The sequence below is a fragment of the Oryctolagus cuniculus genome, chromosome 11 (assembly GCF_051225735.1).
Source record: "Oryctolagus cuniculus isolate XC-2025 breed Fujian yellow rabbit chromosome 11, ASM5122573v1, whole genome shotgun sequence".
NCBI lineage: Eukaryota > Metazoa > Chordata > Mammalia > Lagomorpha > Leporidae > Oryctolagus > Oryctolagus cuniculus.
In genome coordinates, this window is record NC_142877.1 from 41,649,393 (window position 1) to 41,671,260 (window position 21,868).

Sequence of the window (21,868 nt, forward strand, 5' to 3'; positions counted from 1 at the left end):
CTTTGGATATGTAATCTTCACAGAAGTTTTATCTTTTCTCAAGCTTTCTTCTTACTTGTCCATTCATTCTTTGGCCAGATGACCAACTTTACTACGGAGAGGTAAAACCAATGGATTTGGGCTTTACCTCCTTGCTTTGCCATCTTGTTCTCTCCTTTAGACTAACTTGATCTTGCTAATGCAGACTGTCTTACACTTTCTCTTTGTTCTTAGTAGTTAGTACAATGTGATATTTCAGTGGTCAGTACGCATTAGTAGAAAGAACTAAATAAAAGTGAGCTGATTTTTTTTCAAGCTGAATAGCACAGGAATATGTTATTTTGAGGGCCAGCCCAGCCTAATGTTTTGGAAACAGGAAAACCGGGGAAGCAGAAATTATAGCTAGGGTTAGAAGTTTTCTACTTTCAGTGAGAAAGGAGAGAGCGTGAGAGCTCTGTAAGGTGGGGGAATGTCCACCAGAAAGCCCATTCTCTTTGAAACAGAGGAAGACAGAAAGGAAATGAAAGTTCAGCTACTGCCTGGGCATCAAAGGTCTGGAGAGCTCAAGGTATTTGAACCACAGCTGTCTAAACTCGAGTTAAGAACAGGCACCAGCTCTCCCAGCAGCTGTCAGGCAAGTCCACTGGTGCAGCCCTATTGGTTTACAGGTGCAGACCATATCCCTCTCTCTCTAGCATGTGAGCACCGGGAGACTGGGAGGAAAACAGCTCCATCAAAGTCAGTGTTTGAACAATCAGCAGGTCATCTGAGTTTTTGTCTGAATTTATCTCTAAAGATAAAATATGGAGAGAAGCCAATCCACATTGAACTATGGAGTTTCCTACCTTTAACCTAACAACTACAAAACATATGAAATAGCAAAGAAAAATGTCCTGATCATTTTCATTGATTTATGAACTACTAAATTTAATGCAAGCAATTTTATTGATTAACCCAGTGAATTAGATATTAGAAATTGGTCTTTCAGGGGAAAAAGATCTGATTTAGGAAAAGTTCCATTTAAGAGATTCAAGTTCATTTTAAACCTCAAAGTGTGACTAGTCATGAAAAACTGAGACCCTAGACTTCTGATTAAAATTGATTTAGAGTGGCTTTATCTAAAGCCAAGGAAATGCAGAAGAACTATTCATTATCACTCTCACATGGTTGTTCTGCAATTAATTAATTAACCCTTAATTGTTCCACATAATAGTCCTGTGGTAAAAGAACCTGGCGAAGCTATTGCTTCTTAATGAGAGCAGCTGAAGGCAATGGGACATGAAATGATCTCTCAAGTCACAGAGGAAGTCTTCGTTGGAACTCAGGACACCTTCCCTTTTGTGCAGAGGGGGGCTTCTCACAAATGGCCTGATGGCTACTCTTTGTGCGCCATCAAAATCGGCCTTTACATCCTTTTCCTTGACACACAGTAATTGTACATATTTGTGGGGTCCATTGTGGCATTTCAATACATGTATACACTGTCCAGTTATCAAATCAAACATCCATCACCTCAAACACTTATCATTTCTTTGTATTGATAATATTCATTATTTTGAAATATAAAATTAGTAGTCAGCCATAGAATATAAGCTGTTAACCATCCTCAAAGTTACCCCGTTTCCCACAGATTTCTGAAGCACTGGTAACTACTATTCTATATTTCTGAGATTGGATAATGCAGTATTTGTCTTTCTGTGCCCGAAGTTAGCCTTTTTAACTTAAATCAGGAGAAAATTAGATTTTTGAATCAAATTACCTTAGGGTTTTCAAGACAAGCAACTCTAATTCCATGTTAGTATGACGGTACTTCAAAGACTTCATGGAGGGGTGGGTGTTTGGCCTATCAGTCTGTGGAAGAGTAGTGTTTGACCCATACCCCATATCAGAGTATCTGGGTTCACGTCCCAGCTCCACTCCCAAATGTGACTCCTGCTAATGGGCACCCTGGGAGGCAGCAGTGGTGGCTCAAGTATTTGGGTCCCTTCCACTCATGTGGGAGACCTGGTTTGAGTTACTGGCTCCCAGGTTTCGTTGTGAACATTTGGGAGAGAACCAGCAGATTGGAGTTCTAGTTCTCTCTGTCTCTCAGAGTAATAAATAAACAAAGCTCAGAGGTCAATTAAAATATTTTTTAAAGTTCACAGCAAAATGGAATTTAAATATGCTTATTTTGGTGAAAAAATTGAAATCCATGCATTTTCACAACACACATTTCCATTAACTTTCTGAAAACTCCTAATACCTGGTTTTCCAAATATTGACTATTTTCCAAGGGTTTCAAAAGAATAAAACATGGCTATTTATAAACATACTATGGCTTTATCTTCTTAGGACTGGCCACAACCAAACTGTTTATTTCCCTGCTTAAAGGATATAGAAACGTAAAGTTGGGAACACATTTTTGAAGCATGGTGCAGGCAATGTATTGTGATTGCTCAGCCACATTCATAAATATTCTTTGTGAACATTTTCAAAATGATTCTTCCAAGCCGTCTTGAGGGATTGAACTAAATGAATGTTTCGGTGGATATAATACTCTGCTGGGTCCTAAAGCTCTTTATTTCAAGATTAAGAAGACTAAGAGAAAATACAATCAGAATAAATTCTGAAAACTGGAAGGAGTAGGTGCTCTTAATAAGTTGGTAGATAGACCATGAAATCCCATCCAAAGAGCAGGAAGAACACGGCTCTGCAGCGTTATCCTCATTCAAATTCATGGGAGAATAAATCAACAGTGTTTGAAGTGCCTCGGAGCCAGGATGAGCGTGACAAGCGCACAAGGAATCACGGAAGACATGAATTCAGCTTTGTGTGGCAGGGTTGCTGGAATCCAGTTTATTTACTTTTGAACCATTCAGAGGAGGAGAAAAGGAAAGAAAAATATAAGCAGCTATTTCCTTTTCAGTGTTTTTAACAAACACTGGACAATTGGACACAGTTGCTTCCATGGGCTCACACAAGCCAGCATTGTAGAGTTGGTGAGCTGTTAAATAACAAACGACATGGGCAGAATGCTTTGGTGTACTTCATGGTACTGCACGAGTATACAGAGTTCAGACCTTGACAGCTTCCCATTCTGTGAATACCGATGTCACTGGGGAAAAGAAATATTGCGGCCCTCAGTTAGAGGAACAAAATTAAAGTCCTACAATATTGAGAAAGGAATCAAACTGTCTTCCAAGCTGTTATGGACTGGATGATATCCCCCCAAGTCCATGAGTTGAGGCCCTAATCCCCCAGTATTTTGGAATGTGGCTATTTTTGGCTATAGGGTCTTTATGGAGGTAATTCTATTTTTAATATTTTTATTTATAAATGCAGAGTTACAGAAAGAGGAGAGAGAGAGAGAGAGAGAATCCTTCATCTGCTGGTTTACTCCCCAGATGGCTGTAACCACCAGGGCTAAGCCAGGCTGAACCAACCATGACATTCCCATATGGGATGCTGGCATTACAGGCAGAGGCTTAACCCACTGCACCACCACGCCAGCCCCAGGAAGTAATTAACTTATAGTGTGGGCTCTCAGGTGATTAGGACACACAGAGAGAAACCAGGGGTGAAGACACACAAAAGGAAAAGGCCAGATGAGAACACAGAGAGAAGGTGGCCTTCTTCAAGCCAAGGAGGGAGGCCTCAGAGGAAACAACAGCTGCCAATGCCTAGACCTTGGACGTTCAGCCTCCGGAAAGGCAAGAAATACATTTCTGTGGCTCAGTGCCTGTTTTGCAATATTTTGTTATGTCAGCCACAGCAAACCTGTGCAAGAACTTTTGATCCTGCCTGTTGCTCAGCATTCACCTGGAGTCGAGCAGGCCTCCAATGGCCAGGCATGCAAGAGGAGCTCAAGGATGTGTGTTGAATAAACAACTGGATATTGCTTTCCAGCACAGTTTCCTTAATTTCTAAAATAGGACCACCATCATAGGGGTGTAGTTGGAAGGACAGCCAGTCCTTCATATCAGTGGATTCTGCATCTGTGGATTCAACCAACTGGAGATCAAAAATATTTGGAGGGACCACTGGTCTGACACAGTGGGTTAAGTGATGTGACATCACATATTGGAGCTCCAATTGAGTTCTTGTTGATCACCTCTCTGTGAACACACTTGGGAAGGCAGCAGTTGTTGGCCCATGTACTTGGGTCCCTGCCACCCATATGAGACCATGATAGAATTCCAGGCTTCATGGCCGGTACCGCGTCTCAATAGGCTAATCCTCCGCCTGCAGCACCGGCACCCTGGGTTCTAGTCCTGGTTGGGGTTCCGGATTCTGTCCCAGTTGGGGTGCCGGATTCTGTCCCAGTTGCTCCTCTTCCAGTCCAGCTCTCTGCTGTGGCCCAGGAGTGCAGTGGAGGATGGCCCAAGTCCTTGGGCCCTGCACCCACATGGGAGACCAGGAGAAGTACCTGGCTCCTGGCTTCAGATCAGTGCAGTGCGCCAGCCACAGCGGCCAATGGGGGGGAGGGGTGTGAGCCAACGGCAAAGGAAGACCTTTCTCTCTGTCTCTCTCTCTCTCACTGTCCACTCTGCCTGTCAAAAAAAAAAAAAAAAAAAAAAAAGAATTCTAGGCTTCTGGCTTTGACCTTGCCCAGCCTTGGCTGTTTCAGCCAATGGGACAGTGAACCAGTACATGGACGATCTTTCTCTTTCTCTCTCTTCTCTCTCTCTCTCTCTGCTTTTCAAATAAATCTTTAAAAAATGGAAAAAATTACATCTGTACTGAACATGTGCAGATTTTTCCTTGCCATTATTCCTGAAATAATGATGATTCAAGTTCTGTTGGGTAATGTAAGTAACCTAAAGATGACTTAAAGTATACAGAAAGATGTGTGGGGGTTATACCCCAATATTATCCCATTTTATATATGTGAGCATTCCCAGATTCTGGCCTCTGGGTTGCAGAAGTTGGGGTTCCTGGAACCAATCCAAGGGATGAGGACTGTACCTATAAAGTACTTAGAGCACCAACTGGCATGTCGTAAGTACCATGAACATGTTTGCTCTCATGGTTTTTACAATTATGCTTTATATTAAGTTTCATGTTTCTGTGGTTTTACAGACAATAGTCTTTAAACTAGGCAGTGAGCAATGTTGTGAAGCACCCAGAGAATTTTACCTCATGCAGTTCTAATAGGGCCTGGATGAGCTGGTTGATCAATCTAGTTGATTCATTGAACCCAAAACAATAGAAATGAGAAGTGAATGAGATGTGTCTGATCATATTGGGTTCATCCTTTTAACAGTTTGATTAGCCTGTTTTATGACTGTTTGGTCTTTTATACCATATGTGAGATGAACTGGTAGTCTTCATTGTCCTCAATTCCCCACTTCTGGAGTCTTAGCTAAAAGAATTGTCTCTCTCTCTCTCACTGTCCACTCTGCCTGTCAAAAAAAAAAAAAGAATTCTAGAATTGGATTCAAAGTAGGCAGGGATTGGGACTGGATTGTGCTTTGGGTTGAAGTGGGGATAGAAGGTAAAAGGGAGATCGGCCAGATTCCTGCAACAGTGTTTTGAGTATAATGAGTGACAGAACTTCCATGACTTTTGTCTTATCTCTTCTACTACGGACTAGATTTTTATTCTCCATGCTCAACAATTTCCTTAGCTTCATTCAGTTACCCTTAGTTATCACCTGTCCCTGATAAATCATCTTCCAACATACAAGCCTCCAAGGAAAGAGCATAAAGCCAAGTTTGTGCTCTCTGTATTTCATGATTACGGAGCCAGCCTGCTGTATGCTCCATTAATCTCTCAAACCAGCCTCAGAATTTGGGCTGCACTGAAAGAGTTTCCAATTTTAACCTGTCTGCCTTGCGTGAGGCTTTGTTTATGAATCTCATGGTGTACCAGAGGGCCCCATGGTCTGCTGGAGTCATTTCCATTCCTTCATTGCATTACTATTAGTTTAAGGTTTCTCAGTGTTGATTACAAATCCGTTTGCTCACATCCTGCATCGCTTTGGATCCGGAGCTTCTGGGGTGCTCACCTGGTGAAACCTGTGAGCGATGTGTCCTGAAACCTGCACCAATGCAAGAGCAAAGAGTGCTTCCCAACAAAGTGATAGGACAGCAGTAACTGGTCACACAGCCACATCCATATCTGCATTTCTCTGTCTCTTTTCTGTATCTTCTCTCCTTGAGTATTCTTTCCTGAGCTGTGTAGTATAGCATGTCAAAATTGACAAGCATGCTGTTGAGAAGGGAAGCAGAGAGGGAGAATGTTCTCATTTGTAATTTCAAAATGTTGTGCACCACTGGAAACAGCCAGCAGGTCAGGTTTAGCCATTAGCAGGGCGGAGAACACACCACACAAACGATGCATGAGCTCACAGCAGCAGTCCTGGTAAGGAGAGCTAAGACAGATGCCAGTGAGGGAAGAGAAATCTGGGCACTTTTCCCAGCCAAATGTCAATCCTGAAACAAAGGATGCAGCAAAGAAAGCTCAGACAAGGGAAGGGAGAAAGGAGATGATGGAAGCAAAGCTGAGGCAGAAATCTAGAAAATGTGGCTTCATCACCAGTCTTTGTGTCTCCCACTCTGCAGGAAAGGATGCTCTACCATGGCACATGCTGGCAGCCCCTAGGACTAGAACATACAGGGGATTGTCACCTCCAGCATGGAGGGCTGGCTTGCCCCAGCTTGGAATTCCCTACAGTAGCCTCAAGTCAGAGAATTTTTCTTTTAATCTTTTTTCAATGGATTTTTAATGTTTGTTTAGAAAAAGAAGGAGTGCTTCCTTCTGCTGGTTCACTCTCCAGATGCTCACAATGGTCAGGGCTGGGCCAGGACCAAAGTTGAGAGCTGGAAACTCAATGCAGGTCTCTCATGTGAGTAGCAGGAACCCAATTACTTGTGGCATCATCACTGCCTCACAGAGTCTTCTGTAGTTGGAAGCTGGAGCCAGGAGCCAGAGCTTGGACTTGAAAGCAGAAACTCAAATGTGAAACATGGCATCTTAACTGCTAGGACAATTGCTCACCCCTTAATGAGTTTTCAGTAGAATCTGAGGACCACAGGATATTACAGCTACATGTGGGGCAGCCATTTAGTGCAGCAGTTACATGCTATTTGGGATGTCTGCATCCCATATCAGAGTGCTTGGGTTTGGGTCCAGGTACCACTTCCACTTCCAGCTTCCTGATAATGTGCACCCTGGGAGGCAGACTTTGATGACTCAAGTACTTGAGTTTCCTGTCACCCACTGGAGAGACTCAAACTGAGTTCTGGTCTCCTAATTTCAGCCTCGCCTAGCCTAGCCTTGTCTATTGCAAGCATTTGGGGAGTCAACCAGCAGATGGACAATCTCTGTCTCTGTCTCTCTCTCTCCCTTTCAAATAAAAAAATTTTAAAATAAATATATAAAATAAAATAAAAAATAAATACATAAAAAGTAGCACTACATGCAAGTTAGGAGATTTTCTAGTGAATCTAACTCACTCATTTTACTTTATCCAAGAGCACTCAGGGCCATGAGCATGGGTAGATCACCCACTAGATAACAGACATAGCTGACCATTTTTGTGTTTGTGAAGTATAATACACTTGGACAAAAACTCACCAATTATAAGTGTACAGTTCAGTTTGTGTTTCACAAAGCAAATAACCAATACCCGCTGACCAGCTTTCAGATGAAGAAATAGAACAATTCCAGCACTTCAGAGGCCCTGATTACACCTTTTTCCTCTCTCCAATGACAGTAGCTTCTACTCTGATTTCTGATAGGATCATGTAGTTTCACCTGTTTCTGAAATTTACCTACATGAAACCAGACAGCCAGGTCTAGATTATGTTTGTCTTCTTTCACTCATCATTATTTTTGTTCTAAGATTGATTGATTTTTATTTGAAAGGCAGTGTTATAGAGAGGGAGAGGAAGAGGAAGAGCAGAAGAAGGAGAGTGAAAGGGAGAGGAAGAAGAAGGGGGAGGAGGATGATGAAAAGAAAGAGTAGGAGGAAGAAGAGGATGAGAAGAAGAAGAGGAAGAAGGAAGAGGAGGAGGAGGAGAAGAAAAAGAAGTGGGGGGAGGGAGAGAGAAAGAGATCTTCCATCCAAATGGCTGAAAGAGCTACAGCTGGGCCAGCCTGAATGCAGAGGCCTGGAACTCTATTTGAGTCTCTGGTTGGCAGGGCCCAAGCACTAGGGCCATGATCTGCTGTCTTCCCAGGCATATCAGAAAGGAGCTGGATCAGAGGTAGAGCAGCTGGGACTGGAACTGGCACCCATAAGAGATGCTGGGCACAATGCTGGCCCATCAACATTATTTTTATGATATTCATCCACACCAATGCATGTAGAAACAGTTTGTTCATTTTTTTATCACAATATATTCTATCATTTAAATATATCACATTTTATTTAATCTTTTTATCCTTCATACTACTGTTGGGCACGTGAGTAGTTTTAGGGCTACCATGAATATTGCTCTGAATATTCTAGTGCATGCTTATTGTGGTGTTCATTTTTTTCATGCACATATGCATTGCTATTAAGTATGTAACTTGAAGTAGAATTTATGGTTCAAAGAATGTGCCTGGGTTCAGCTTTAGTAGATAAGTACAAACAGTTTTGCAAAGTGGTTGAACAAAGTTAAATAATCGGGGGCCAGCGCCGTGGTGCAGCAGGTTAAAGCCCTGGCCTGAAGCACCGGCATTCCATATGGGCACTGGTTTGAGTCCTAGCTGCTCCACTTCTGATCCAGCTCTCTGCTATGGCATGGCAAAGCAGCAGAAGATGGCCCAAGTCCTTAGGCCCCTGCACCCACATGGGTGACCCGGAAGAAGTTCCTGGCTCCTGGCTTCAGATCTGCGCAGTTCCGGCCATTGCAGCTATCTGGGGAGTGAACCAGCAGATGGAAGACCTCTCTCTGTCTCTACCTCTCTCTGCAACTCTGTCTTTAAAAAAAAGGTTAAATAATTGTTTTTCATTTTAACCATTCTGGAAAGTATGTTACAGTTTGAGAATGAAGAGGTGAGTAAACATTTTGTTTTTCTCTTGTTTCTGATGTGGAGTGCCAGAGCAGCCTACTGAACTCTATCAATCTGGAAATATTTAAAGGATACTCAGAGTATAAAGGATCTGACCTCAAAGAGCCCACACTTGACTTACAACAACATCTCTACACTAGCAGGCTACAGTTAAATACTGAAGTATTGGAAAGTCACGTTAAATGTTCGCCTGAAGATTGTTAAATGTTGGTCCTTACTGTCAAATGCAAACAGTAGGAACATTCTCCTGGTATAGAGAAGGGAGAAATGCCAGGTACAGGGGACAGCTTTGGTAAGGAAATGAGACTTCAGCTGGGCCTTTAAGGGTAAGAGGCTTGCAGGTGGAGAAATGTAGAAGAATCTTTCGTGGCATTTTCTGTCATGCACATTTGTGTGTATGTAATGCTGAGCTAATATTTTAATATCAGCAACATTCTAAAGTGCTGGCTCTGTCATTCAGGATCAGAACCATGGAGAAGCTCATCCAGTGTTTCCGAGAGTTAATGCAATTCCTTGAAGTTTCAACTTGTCCTCTTATCTCCTGCATTAGCTATGACTTCAGTCACTTACAGCCAAAGAGCAAAATGGGCTTTGAAATTAGGGAAGTTTAAATCATGGTTTTTGCCTGTCATCTACTCTTTAGAGAAATGGATTCTACAAAATCTACTTTCCAACTCATATTTCAAAATATTGACATCAGTATCTCTTGTATCACTTAAAAATAAGAAAAGTTACAATTATATGTCACTAGAGAGGTCTTCATGATGCATTTAACTTACAGTAGTCTCACCTTACACACAGTTTCATTTTCTGCAGTTTAGATTACCTGAAGTCAACCACAGTTTGAAAGTACTAAATGAAAAATTCCAGAAATAAACATAAGTTTTAAATTGTGCACTGATCTGACTGGGCACGATGAATTCTCACATCATCCCACTCCATCCCACCTGGACTATGAATATCCTTGTCTAATGTATCCACACTGTATACATTACTTGTCTGTTAACTGCTTAACAGCTGTCTTGCTTACTGGATTGACAGAGTGTCAAAGTGTTTATGTCCACGTAAGTCTTCTTTTACTTAATTGGCTTTATAAATTGGCTCCAAATTACAAGAGTAGTGATGCTGGCAACTCAAATATACCAAAGAAAAGCTGTGAAGTGCTTCTCTGAAGTTTATCATACATATTTGCATATAGTGTCTGTAGAGTTAATTATTATATGAGATTTCAGGCACCTGTTGGGAGTTGTGGAAATTATTCCCCATGGATAAGAAGGAACACTGTAGTAGGCATCTCTTTTTATCTCTTAAATAAGACATTTGACAGAAAGAGTGACTTGCCTCCAAATATTGACTTTTTTTTTTTACTTTTTGTCTTTAGAAAACAAATTTCTGGGCAACATTTCCTGCTGAGAAACTGTATTTTCCAGTTTTGTTTGTAACTTAGTGAGCCCATGTAAATGAGTTCTGGCCGAGATCAAACAGATGGAAGTTGAGAATAAAGCCCACCAATGAACAGTAGGAAAGGCCTTTCTACTTCTTTCCTGCTGCCTGGAATATGGCTGGAACCCCAGCAGCTATCTTGGCCCATGAGGTGATCTTTTGAAGGAAAATTGAAAACTAGAGTAATACAATAAATCAGATAGATGCAAGGAAACTCGGTCCCTGAAGACTTTACAGAATTGCCTTCAACTGCTGATTTTAAATTGTCTTTTGTATACTAAATGTGTAAAGCTCAGCCACAGTGAATGAATTTCCATTGTTAGCAGCTGATTGTAACTTCCCACTGATGCAGATGGATAAAAATATATAATCCACCCTCTTCTAATCAACAGATTACGGCTTATTAGTGGATCCTTCCCCACAGGACTCCCAGTAGAGAGGGATATGCACCTGACTCTGCTTTTGGCTTCTGCACTATTCATGAGCATCACTATCAGGCCAGTCCTGTTTAGTTCCTCTTCCTTCAGTTCTGAGTTAATCTCAGGACCACAGGGAGCATAAGAAGTCTCTCTCTTCACTCAAATATTGAATACTCTGTTATAATATCTATATCAGAGACATCCATGGCACAAAAGGCTTGAGGCACCTTGAGAAGTGTCTTGACTGATCATCCAACCAAGAAATGTGAGACAAAAAAAAAAAAAAAAAACTTCCTCCAGAAAGCTTGTGTGGCAGATTGTATTTTCCAAAATACAATTGGTCTCTCAACCCATATAAACTTCCAGAAAATTTCCACTTCCCCCATCAAGAGTGAAATCTTGGTTTTCTCCCTTGTAATTTTGGTACGTTTTTGTCACAGTTTCCATTTCTGGGAGGATGGCAGAAGAGAAACTATGTGACTTTCAAGACTGATCATAAAAAACAATTTGGCTTCCTCTTGGTGCTCTCTGTAGGGCCCCAGGTGTTTCTAGCTCTTAGCTAACATGTAAGACATCCACTGTGCTGAAGTTACCATGCTGGGAAGAGCACACAGAAGGAGAGAGAGATGCTGAGAAGCCCAGATGTTCCTGTCCTACCACTGTTTGAGTCTTCTTAGCCCAGATGCCAGATTCATGAATGAAGAATTCTTCAAGATGATCCCAGTCAACCCACAGAACTATGAGATAATAAAAAATTATTATTGTAATTTTAAGCCAGTGGTCTTAAAAGAAAATCCTAATAGACTGGATGTCAAGGCTGTGGAATGCCATTCATTCCTGCCCCTTATTCTGTGCTTAGACTCCTACATAAGTCTCTGGTAGGTGGCCTTTCCAATTTCATCTCAATTGTACTAGGACAGGGTCTCATTACTAGACAGGGTCTCTGAGACAGCCTGGATCATTTTCAAATTGATCTGAAAGCTGATATTCTGTTTCCATATGACTTCTACCTCTTTTTAAAAAATGCATTGTTTAATGTCTAATTTTGGATTAACGTGTAATAGCTGCACATTTTTAAGAGGTAGAATGCAACTTTTAAACACATATATGAAGCCTAAAACAACAATACCAAGTAACTAGTCTTTCCATTTCCTTGTCTTTTCTTTATATTTGGCACCTACCAGCTCCTATATCCCAGTTTTTTATGATTTTATATCATCATGAGCAATAGTCATCACACTGTGCTGCAAAACACCAGGACCTGTTATATTCAAGCTACTGTACTTTAGTACCCATTATCTCAGAACTCTTGACCAATTCAGAGCAAGCCTCCACCACATGCAATCTTTAAACTATGGAAGACATTTTTCTTGTTTTTGTGAATTTTTACTTCACTAAACATTAAGTACTACTTCTATTATTTATGTCATTAATTCTTTCCTGAGTTTCCCCAAGGAACTAGAAGTAAAAAGAAATGATAGAAGGCCAAAAATGCTTCTGTAGAGACATATTCAGAAGGTAAAAAAGCAAGATGTAAAATTAGATCTTTATCAGAATCATAATTATGTAAAACAAACTTAGGAAATAGCCTGAAAAAATACATCCCTGATAGAAAATTTACATTCAAAGGGTGATTTATCTGCCTGATTATAAAAAAAATTTTCATGTTACTTTTAAATTATTTATATATAAAGCACTTGAGAACTTCCAAAGAGAGAAATGGCGTTTTGTGGCTAAAAAAAAAAGGTGGAGACACCGATGAGAGAAATGTAGGCATTCCAGAGAGATGATGGGCCCACTTTGTGCCACACTTAAACTCTCAAGGGCTTTCATCATATACACAAAGAAAAAAAAATGATTGCATTTAATGCCCAGTCAACCTGCTTGGGATTAGACGGACCAGCTGAACTTCTAGCCACTGCCATCAAATCAGTTTGTCCAAAACAAGTAAACGAAGGTTCATCATTCATAGACCATCGAGGTTTTCTCTCCCCTTTCTCATAAACCTGCTAATTGCCTTGGTTCATTGACAGTCCATACGTCACGTCTCTTGCAAGAGTCAACTATGTGCAAAAAACTAATTAAAAATCTGAGTAACTTTTTTGACTTTTCAAAGAGTGACTCTTCAATGACTACACAGCTTCTATGACTCCACAGTTTCAAAGACAGACAGAAGCTGGTCACCACAATTTGCTCACATTTATTTTCCTCTCTAAGATTTGGGTGGTCTACTCATTGCCCCCTGAATGTGACCTACAAATATCTAGTCTCTATCCATTCTGAGTTGATTATCTGTGGTTTTCCTTAAGGGTTGTAGCTCAAATCCTCCATTTCCCAGCATGCCACAGAGTCTACATGAGTACTCCCTTGAGCATTTAATTGAGTTCTTCTTAGATCAGTTGCACTTTATGCCTTTTTTCCTCAACAGTCTTATAACACCTATGAGAATAGAAATGGTGTGTATGTTTTGCATCTTCCACAGAACACAGCATATGCTTGATACATATAAATATATATTTTGTTCATATGGAAAGAATACTTATGGATCAAACACTGCCTTGGAAAGAAATAGAAACCACTATTTTTAGGTCCTACTATGGGTCAAACAATGTACTAGGTTCTTTCCTTTATTATTGCATATTATCTAACCCATTCAATAACCATCTGCTTTGTCAGGATTAACCTTAGCCAAGAGGAATAGAAGAAACTGGCTTTGGGCCCTGTTTTAAGAGTCCAACTCTAATCCTTCTCTGGCCGTGACCCACTCCATCCATGGGACCAAACAGATGGAAAACTAGAACCTATATCCTTTCCCTTACTACATTACATTTTGATTCAGGGACCTCAGCATCCTCTGTCTAAACAGCCACAGGTCCTACTTCAGGGCTTCCATGGCCTCTTCACTCCCAAGTGTTGATGTTATCCTATACATGGTTGACAGGTGACCTCTTAGGGAAGGGAAAATTGAGAAAAGGGTGAATAGAGCTTGGACTTGCCCAATGGATTAGCCATATGCTTTCTTGTGAAGTCCCTCAGGGTTTGGGATACAGCAGAAAGGGGCAATGACAAGATTGATGGGGGCAGTGATCCCTGTGTGCTCTTTTCCCAGGGCTGCATATGTGATAGGTGGTCTTGACTCTGGTTTTATTATCCTCATTTTATAGAGGAGGAAACTGAATCCTAGAGATATTAAGTATCCTATATAAACTCTCATATTTAGTAAGTGGGAAAGACAAGATTTTATTAATCTCACTACCTGGCAAGAGACAAGTAACTGACCATGGCATGTGACTGCTCAGGCTAGGTCCAAAAGGTGAAACTCCCACCTAATTTTCTTGAGGTTGTTTGTCTGTAGGAAGCTAATCCCTACATCAGAAACTCAATTGCCCTTAGATCACCAGGCTGGAGACACCACGTGTGGAGGTTCCCATTGACTGTCCCATCTGAGCTCTGTGTTTTAGCCACTCCTTCCACCAGACCTGTGAACGAAGCTGTTCAGATCCCCTGAAATAGTCCATCCACTAGCTGAGTCCACACAATTCACAAATATTTATTTATTCATTTGGCATCTCAATGAGTTAGGAAACTCCATGGGAACAGGCACTATTATACCATTTGCTATGCTGCAGGTGCTCAAGAAAGCTAAGAGTGTCACAAAGTCTTAGGATGGCTTTAGGTTACTGAAAGCTTAATGCTACACAAGGTATTCTGGGATATTCTAAATTGAATGAAGAAAGGAATGGCTCTTCCAAATCCAGCCACTTGTAATGGAGTCTGACATTTGCAATTTCAGTCACAAGAAAATAACTTGTAAGTAATTTCTTTCAGGCTTCTAACCTGACCAGTCTTATTCAGAATTTTCCACTGAGATGACAAAATGTATTATAAGTAATATTAATATCTTTCAGATGCTGGAGTAATTTGGTAACATTAAATGTTAGAAAGTAGCTTCATATTAAAGCTGGAAAAATATTACTATTGAGTCTATCTAACATCAATAAGATACAAACACTGTTTATTTTTTCACCTTCAATTTTAGTAAACGCATTAACCCCTGTGATGATGTTTCTGTCAGTGGCTACTAGAGAAATTTACAGTAGTTGAACTGACCCACATTCACCTTAAACAAAATAGAATAGGAAATATCCATCTCATTTACATAATTATTTCAGATTCCCTAGACAGAAATAATTTCCAGGGTTGTCTGGTCCAACCATAATCTGAAATTCAAACTAAGGGCTTTGGAATTTTTTTCTTTCAACTACTTGGTGATAAGAATCCAATCTGTCTCTTGAGGTTAAATCTTGCCTGAAATGTTTTAGAATTGTCTTGGTCTTTTGTTGCAAGATGATTCTTACTAATCTAAACTCAGAGTGCGATCATGACATCTATTTCTTTGAATCCTTCTCTCAAGGTTTGTGAAATTGCTAGCAACCACTGATTTTAATCTCAGCTTGGCCCTGCTGTATTTTCTTCTCTGGTAGTCTTATGTAGGTACTCAGTGAATGTGGAATTTAAAAATCCTGGTTCTGGTCTTGTTGGTGTTCTCTCAAGGATCCTAAGCTGTGGTGTGCAGGCTCTCTAGGGCCTGGCCTTTGCTCTGAGTGTGGTCCCCAGTCAACCAGGACAGGTTTACTTTTGTCTATGCTGCTTAATTAAATAAGAAAACCATTGAGAAAGGGAGGCGGATCCCATAAGAAAGGCTGTTGAAAATCTTACAGTGGAAGATTTGAGATATATGCTGAGCAGCTGGACTTAATGTACCTTTTTTTTTTTTTTTTGACAGAGTGGACAGTGAGAGAGAGAGACAGAGAGAAAGGTCTTCCTTTTCCGTTGGTTCACCCCACAATGGCCGCTGCGGCCGGCGCACCGCACTGATCCGAAGCAAGGAGCCAGGTGCTTCTCCTGGTCTCCCATACGAGTGCAGGGCCCAAAGACTTGGGCCATCCTCCACTGCACTCCTGGGCCACAGCAGAGCGCTGGACTGGAAGAGGAGCAACCGGGACAATCCGGCGCCCCGACCGGGACTAGAACCCAGTGTGCCAGCGCTACAGGCAGAGCATTAACCTATTGAGCCGTGGCCCTGGCCCTTACTGTACTTAAGTCAGTACTGTTACATGCAGCAGAAATGATACTGAAACTGAGAACAAGGACAAAAAAAAAAAACACACACACACACAAACAGGAGCAGTGAGCCAAGTCCTCAGCAAGGATAGGGAAGTAAAAAAGGAAAAGGAAGTGACCTGGTGCAAGGCGAGTATGTGACACTACTATGTAAGGGCCATCAGTAGAAGCTTCCTATTGGTACCTGCCTCATTGTGAACTATGCACATTGTCTCCATCTTCTTCAGAACTGACAGTGAAATAAATGCCCATCAGAAGTGTGTATCTGCCGGCGCCGCGGCTCACTAGGCTAATCCTCCGCCTAGCGGCGCCGGCACACCGGGTTCTAGTCCCGGTCGGGGCGCCGGATTCTGTCCCGGTTGCCCCTCTTCCAGGCCAGCCCTCTGCTGTGGCCAGGGAGTGCAGTGGAGGATGGCCCAGGTGCTTGGGCCCTGCACCCCATGGGAGACCAGGAAAAGCACCTGGCTCCTGGCTCCTGCCATCGGATCAGCGCGCTGCGCCGGCCGCAGCGCGCCGGCCGCGGCGGCCATTGGAGGGTGAACCAACGGCAAAGGAAGACCTTTCTCTCTGTCTCTCTCTCTCACTGTCCACTCTGCCTGTCAAAATAAAAAAAAAAAAAAAAGAAGTGTGTATCTTGTTTTATTTTATGCAGTATACAGAAAATTATTTGTTTTGTCTTTTGGTGAATTTTTGGTGGAAGAAAGAATGCTTCAAAATGGACAATGGAATGTAGTAGAAATTACTTGAAATCCTGTATCTCTTTATCCTTTATGTAAATACCTAGTTCACATTTTAAGTTAATGAACAAAATTTTAAGCTGATTTAAAAATGTGGAATTAAATTACTTAATAGAAGTCACTCAGGATCAGACAGCTAAAATTTATTATTATTTCCCCATTTAGAAATATGAGCCCCCTCAGATATACGTACTCAGAAACAGCCCATAGTTGTAAAATAGCTTGTGTCTTTTGAGCTCTCAAAAAATTACTTCTCAGGGGTTGTTTCAATTCGTGTATAAGGACAGAATGGATTAAGCTATGCTGCATTAACAAATATCTCCTAAATCTCAGTTAATTTCTTTTTGCTTATGTTTCATGGCCAGTTTGAACAGATGTGTGTGTGTGTGTGTGTGTGTGTCTGTGTATGTTTGGGGGCAGGTTCCCTAACTGTAGTAGTCAATCAGGGATCTCAGCTTGACAGAGGTTCCATGTTGGAATATGTTTTCAAGATCACAAAGATAGAAAATGGGGCAGCTGTCACACTTGGCACTGGCTTTTGATACTTCTTCCTGGAAGTGCTATATATCTCAGGTTCTCACACTTCATTGTTGAAGCGGCTACATGGCTATGCCAGTTTTCAAAGGGTTTAGAGTGATACAAGCTGTGAAGAGACCAGACAGCAATCAAAAATCAGAATATCAGTGCACAGCTCTAATCACTACAACAAACTGGAAAATGACCCATGGTCTCACAAATAATCCAGTGATTATTACAAAAGGAGAACAAAAATTCCAGATTTTCCTATTGTCCCTGAAGATTTATTTCCAAATGTTTAGGAGATGTTAGTTAAAAATTAAGGAAAGTTTTAGATAAGTAGTACTTTGAAAGAAATAGCAAAATACTGATTTGTGTTTGTGTAAGATGATGGAACTCTATCTGATAGCATCTCTGTTCAAGCTAACTATAGTGTTATATTGGGATAATCTGTCAACAATTCTTAAAGAGAAAATGTTTGGAGTCTTGCTACCCAAAATGTGTCTAGGATCCAGAAGTATCCACATCACCTGGGTTAAATGCAGCTTCTCAGGCCCTGTCTCAGCTCTACTGAATCAAAATTTCATTTTACCAAGATTCCTTGGTGATCCATGTGTATTTGACAGGCACTTGATTAGGCTATCTGGGGGTATACCTATGAAACTAATACTATATCTTGTTCGAAATTACACAATTGGGGCCCTATGCTTCATCAAGTTTTATTTATAAAATATGGATTTTCAAATTGTCAGAGGACTAAAGACTCAAAATGCTTATAGCAGTTATTAAAGAATTTTGATTGCATAATATTTTGCTTGTTAGGTAGGTCTTCTGGAACTGGCATCTTGTTTCTCTAATCTGGAAGGGAATGCAGTTGTGTGATGCTACTTTAGCTGTCAGAGGAAGACAAATAATACTACACTGGGCATGACCTACAGGTCCCATAATATTGAATTGTAAGAAGTACAGGTTCTCCACCACCCTTCTTTGGATTGCTCATTAGGTTCTCAAAGGCAAACTGGTTTTCCTAAACTTTATGGAAGGCATAAGTTATCATAGCCTATTTCAGACTCCACCCATTCTGGAGAGAGGGTATTATTCTGGTGTATTTAAATGACATTATATTATTAACATTAGCACAGTAGTGTACATCAGATTTTGTCCCTAAAATCAAGAATGTGTCCACAAATACTGAAGCAGTAAAGTTGGAGTGAAATGAAATGAAATGAATTCTATGAAATTAGTTCCTCCCGGAATAGGAGCAGGGTACTTTTTGAAGTTTTAGCTAACAAAATCCTGGTCACCTAGGAAAATGTAAATATGATTAGATACTCAACAATAAGGCCTAGATTTGTTTAATGCCTGTTGTGAAAAGAATTTGACTCTGTATCAGTTTCTTATTATAGTCACCACCTGGGGACAGAAAGAAGCTACAAACAAATTGCCATACATTTTGTGGCTCTATGTAACATAAATAAGACAAAATTTATCCACCTCAGTTTTATGATGTATTCTCCTTTATACATGGCCCTTTCACAAAACTACTGCTACAAGGTACCAAAAACATTTAATGAGAAACATAAAACACGTGCAGATAAGGTAGGAAAATATATATGTATTCAGAGTTACTAAGAGACGCCTCAGTTATCATCCTTATAATTTAGATGTCTTGACAGGGTTTTATTCCCAGCTGTTTGTAGTAATATTGCTGCTACCCTGAAAATAAGCACATTTTATCATTGGTAGATACATGAAGCTTGGATGGGGTAGTTATAGCATTGCCTCTGGGCTCCATTCAATTAAAATAAACCTGTTTCACAGGAAAGTATATCATGTTGCCTAAGTGAAATAGGAGTCTAAACTGAGCACAACTCAAAAGAAACACAGTTGATCTATTATTTGGGAAAAAAAGGGGGGGGGTGTTTTTGACATCCTTATCTGACCTGTAGGAGGTCAGAGGTTACACAGGATTTCCTTATAGAAGAATGGTGGTTGCCTACAGGACATGTGACCAGAATTTAGAATATATATATATATATATTTTTTTTTTGGACAGGCAGAGTTAGACAGTGAGAGAGAGAGACAGAGAGAAAGATCTTCCTTTTTCCGTTGGTTCACCCCCCCAAATGGCTGCCACAGGCACGCTGTGCCGATCCGAAGCCAGGAGCCAAGTGTTTCCTCCTGGTCTCCCATGCGAGTGCAGGGCCAAATCACTTGGGCCATCCTCCACTGCCTTCCCCGGGCCACAGCAGAAAGCTGGAATGGAAGAGGAGCAACTGGGACAGAACCAGCACCCCAACCGGGACTAAAACCCAGAGTGCTGGCACCGCAGGCAGAGGATTAGCCTAGTGAGCCGTGGCGCCGGCGATATAATGTTCTTAATGCCATGTAAATTAATCAGGCCATACAAAGCTTCTCACAAGATCAGAAAAGCTCTTCTCTCCCCTCATTGCCTGTGAGCCATGCTTTCAATTACTGCTTTCTCAAAATCATTCAGGAAACTACTGAAGACCATTAACAGGTTATTGGGAAGCCCAAAGTTACTGCCCAAGGACAGCAAAACATACTGGCTCTTTGTAAAACAGCCTGGAAAAGAACATGCAGAACATTGCCACTGGGTCGGTATTAAATGGTTTTCTTCTCAGAACGCAATGTGCAGTAGCTGTAATTTAGTTGTTAACAGAACATGCTATGCAGTCAGTCTTCAGGCCTCTGTGTTTCCTGTGGCATTTCTTCCCAGGGAGAGCCTTGGCACAGTCATGGTGTAGCCTCTTTCAAGTAATTAATTGCTCAGCTGCTCACCTTATTTTGCAAGGCAGCTTCTCTGCTGTCATTCAGAAATTATTTTATATTTGTTTTGTTTTATATTTTATATTTGTTTATCATTTAGTTTGCTAAGGTACACTCAAAATTTTAAAAAATATTTATCTATTTGAAAGATAGACAGATCTTCCATCCACTGATTTACTTCCAAAATGGCTACAGTCTCCAGGGCTGCACTAGGAGGAAGCCCAAGCATTGGAGCCATCATCTGCTTTCTTCCAGGGTGCATCAGCAGGAAGCTGGATGGGAAGAGGAGCAGCCATGACTCCAACCAGCACACTGATAGGGCATCCGGGTTTCCCAAGAAGTGGTTGAATCTGCTGCATCACAATACCTGCCCCCACAAATAAAGTGAGACAGGACACGTTTCTTCTAGAATTTCTATATATATCATAAGGGAATGCTTTCCAGTGATCATGTAACCTTATTTCCTACACCAGTGTGCATCTTAATAAGATATCACACTTGTTTCAGTGTTGCCTTACTTTCCATGAGGCTTCATTCATTTATTCACGCAACGCATATTTACTGAATACAAGGGACTCTTTTAATTACTGAAGGTTTTTAAATGAACAAAACAGACAAAAATCCCCACCTTCAAAGTACTTACATTATTTTTAAGTTGTTGCAACTTTATGTTGACTCTTAAAATAAAACTCCTCAGGTGATAAAATCAAACTATTTGGCCCCTACCACCTTCATCCATACCTCCAAGTCATAGTTAGAGTCTAGAGGTAACATTTAGGAACCAGTGACTTTGTGTAATGTTCTAATCATTTTACAGAGCACCCATTTAGTCCCCAGAGTGATAAGAAGGTACTATTAAGATTCCTGTTACATAGGCAAGGAAAGAGAAAGAGAGATTTAGTTAAGAGGAAGACACAAGGTTAGATTTACTTTGGCTTCTTTAAAAAAATTTTTTTGACTTATTTATTTGCAAAGCAGAGAGAGACAGAGCTCTTTCATCCACTGATTCACTCACCAACTGGCCACAAGGCCGGGGGCTGGGCCAGGCTGAAGCTAGGAGTCTGGAACTCCATTCTGGTCTCCCAGGTGGCTTGCAGAGCCCCAAGTACCTGAGCCCTCAGCTGCTGCCTCCCAGGACAGGATGCATCCGCAGGAAGCCGGATCAGGAGCAGAGCAGCCTGGACACAAATACGGGACGCTGGAGCCCCACGCAACGTCCCAAGCCATGGGGCCCTTTGCTTTGACTCCTAAAGCCTTCCTATTCCAGGTGGCTCTTAGCACGTCTCAGATGACGGATGAACGAATGACCAAATGCACGGTTTTGAATTTCCATTCACTAACACCTTAAGTTATCTCCAGAAAAATCTAAGCATCTGCGGGGAGTGCAGTGAGAAGGGTGTCGGGAACTCAAGTGTTTTGTGGTGTTTTGAGTGAGTTTAGGTAGATGTTAAAGGCACACCCCACTCAGTCTCTGCTCCAGGGCCTCCGACTCCAGCTCTGCCTCTCAGAGTTAAGCTCATCAGCAGAGTGTTGAGGAGCTACCTCAGAACCCCTGGCAGCAGTATAGGCTGTCCTAAAGGTGAGGCTGACCCATAGAAGGGGTGAAACCAGCAGGAGGGGCTGCGCCCGCAAACCTCACATAGGATTCAGAAAGGTAGAGGGAACTGCTATGTGAGTTAAAACCTCCCTCAGTCTTAGTGGGGGTAAATGAACCACTCTTTTTTATTACCTCACAGCATGGCCCCAGGGTTCTATCCAGTTCTCTCAACCCTCTTCCGTTTCCCCGGGCCCTCTTTCAGCAGAGCACGTAGGCGCATGCGCAGAGAGTTCCCCAGCTTGGGGCCGCGGGAGACCGGGAGGCATCGATCGACTCGG

General features: G+C 41.5%; 1 long non-coding RNA gene across 5 annotated transcripts; it reads right to left on the reverse strand.

Annotated features, from left to right (window-relative positions):
• Positions 1 to 2,523: 2,523 nt before the first annotated feature.
• LOC127490994 (uncharacterized) lies at positions 2,524 to 21,850 on the reverse strand. Of its 5 annotated transcripts, XR_016216017.1 has the most exons (4): positions 21,723 to 21,850; positions 21,009 to 21,171; positions 5,969 to 6,171; positions 2,524 to 3,076 (listed from the first exon to the last, which is right to left on the reverse strand). It is a non-coding gene; the product is annotated as an uncharacterized LOC127490994 (long non-coding RNA). The 5 variants fall into 5 exon arrangements; XR_007919415.3 differs by lacking the exon at positions 5,969 to 6,171; XR_016216020.1 differs by lacking the exons at positions 2,524 to 3,076; positions 5,969 to 6,171 and adding an exon at positions 11,212 to 11,563.
• Between the last annotated feature and the right edge of the window lie 18 nt (positions 21,851 to 21,868).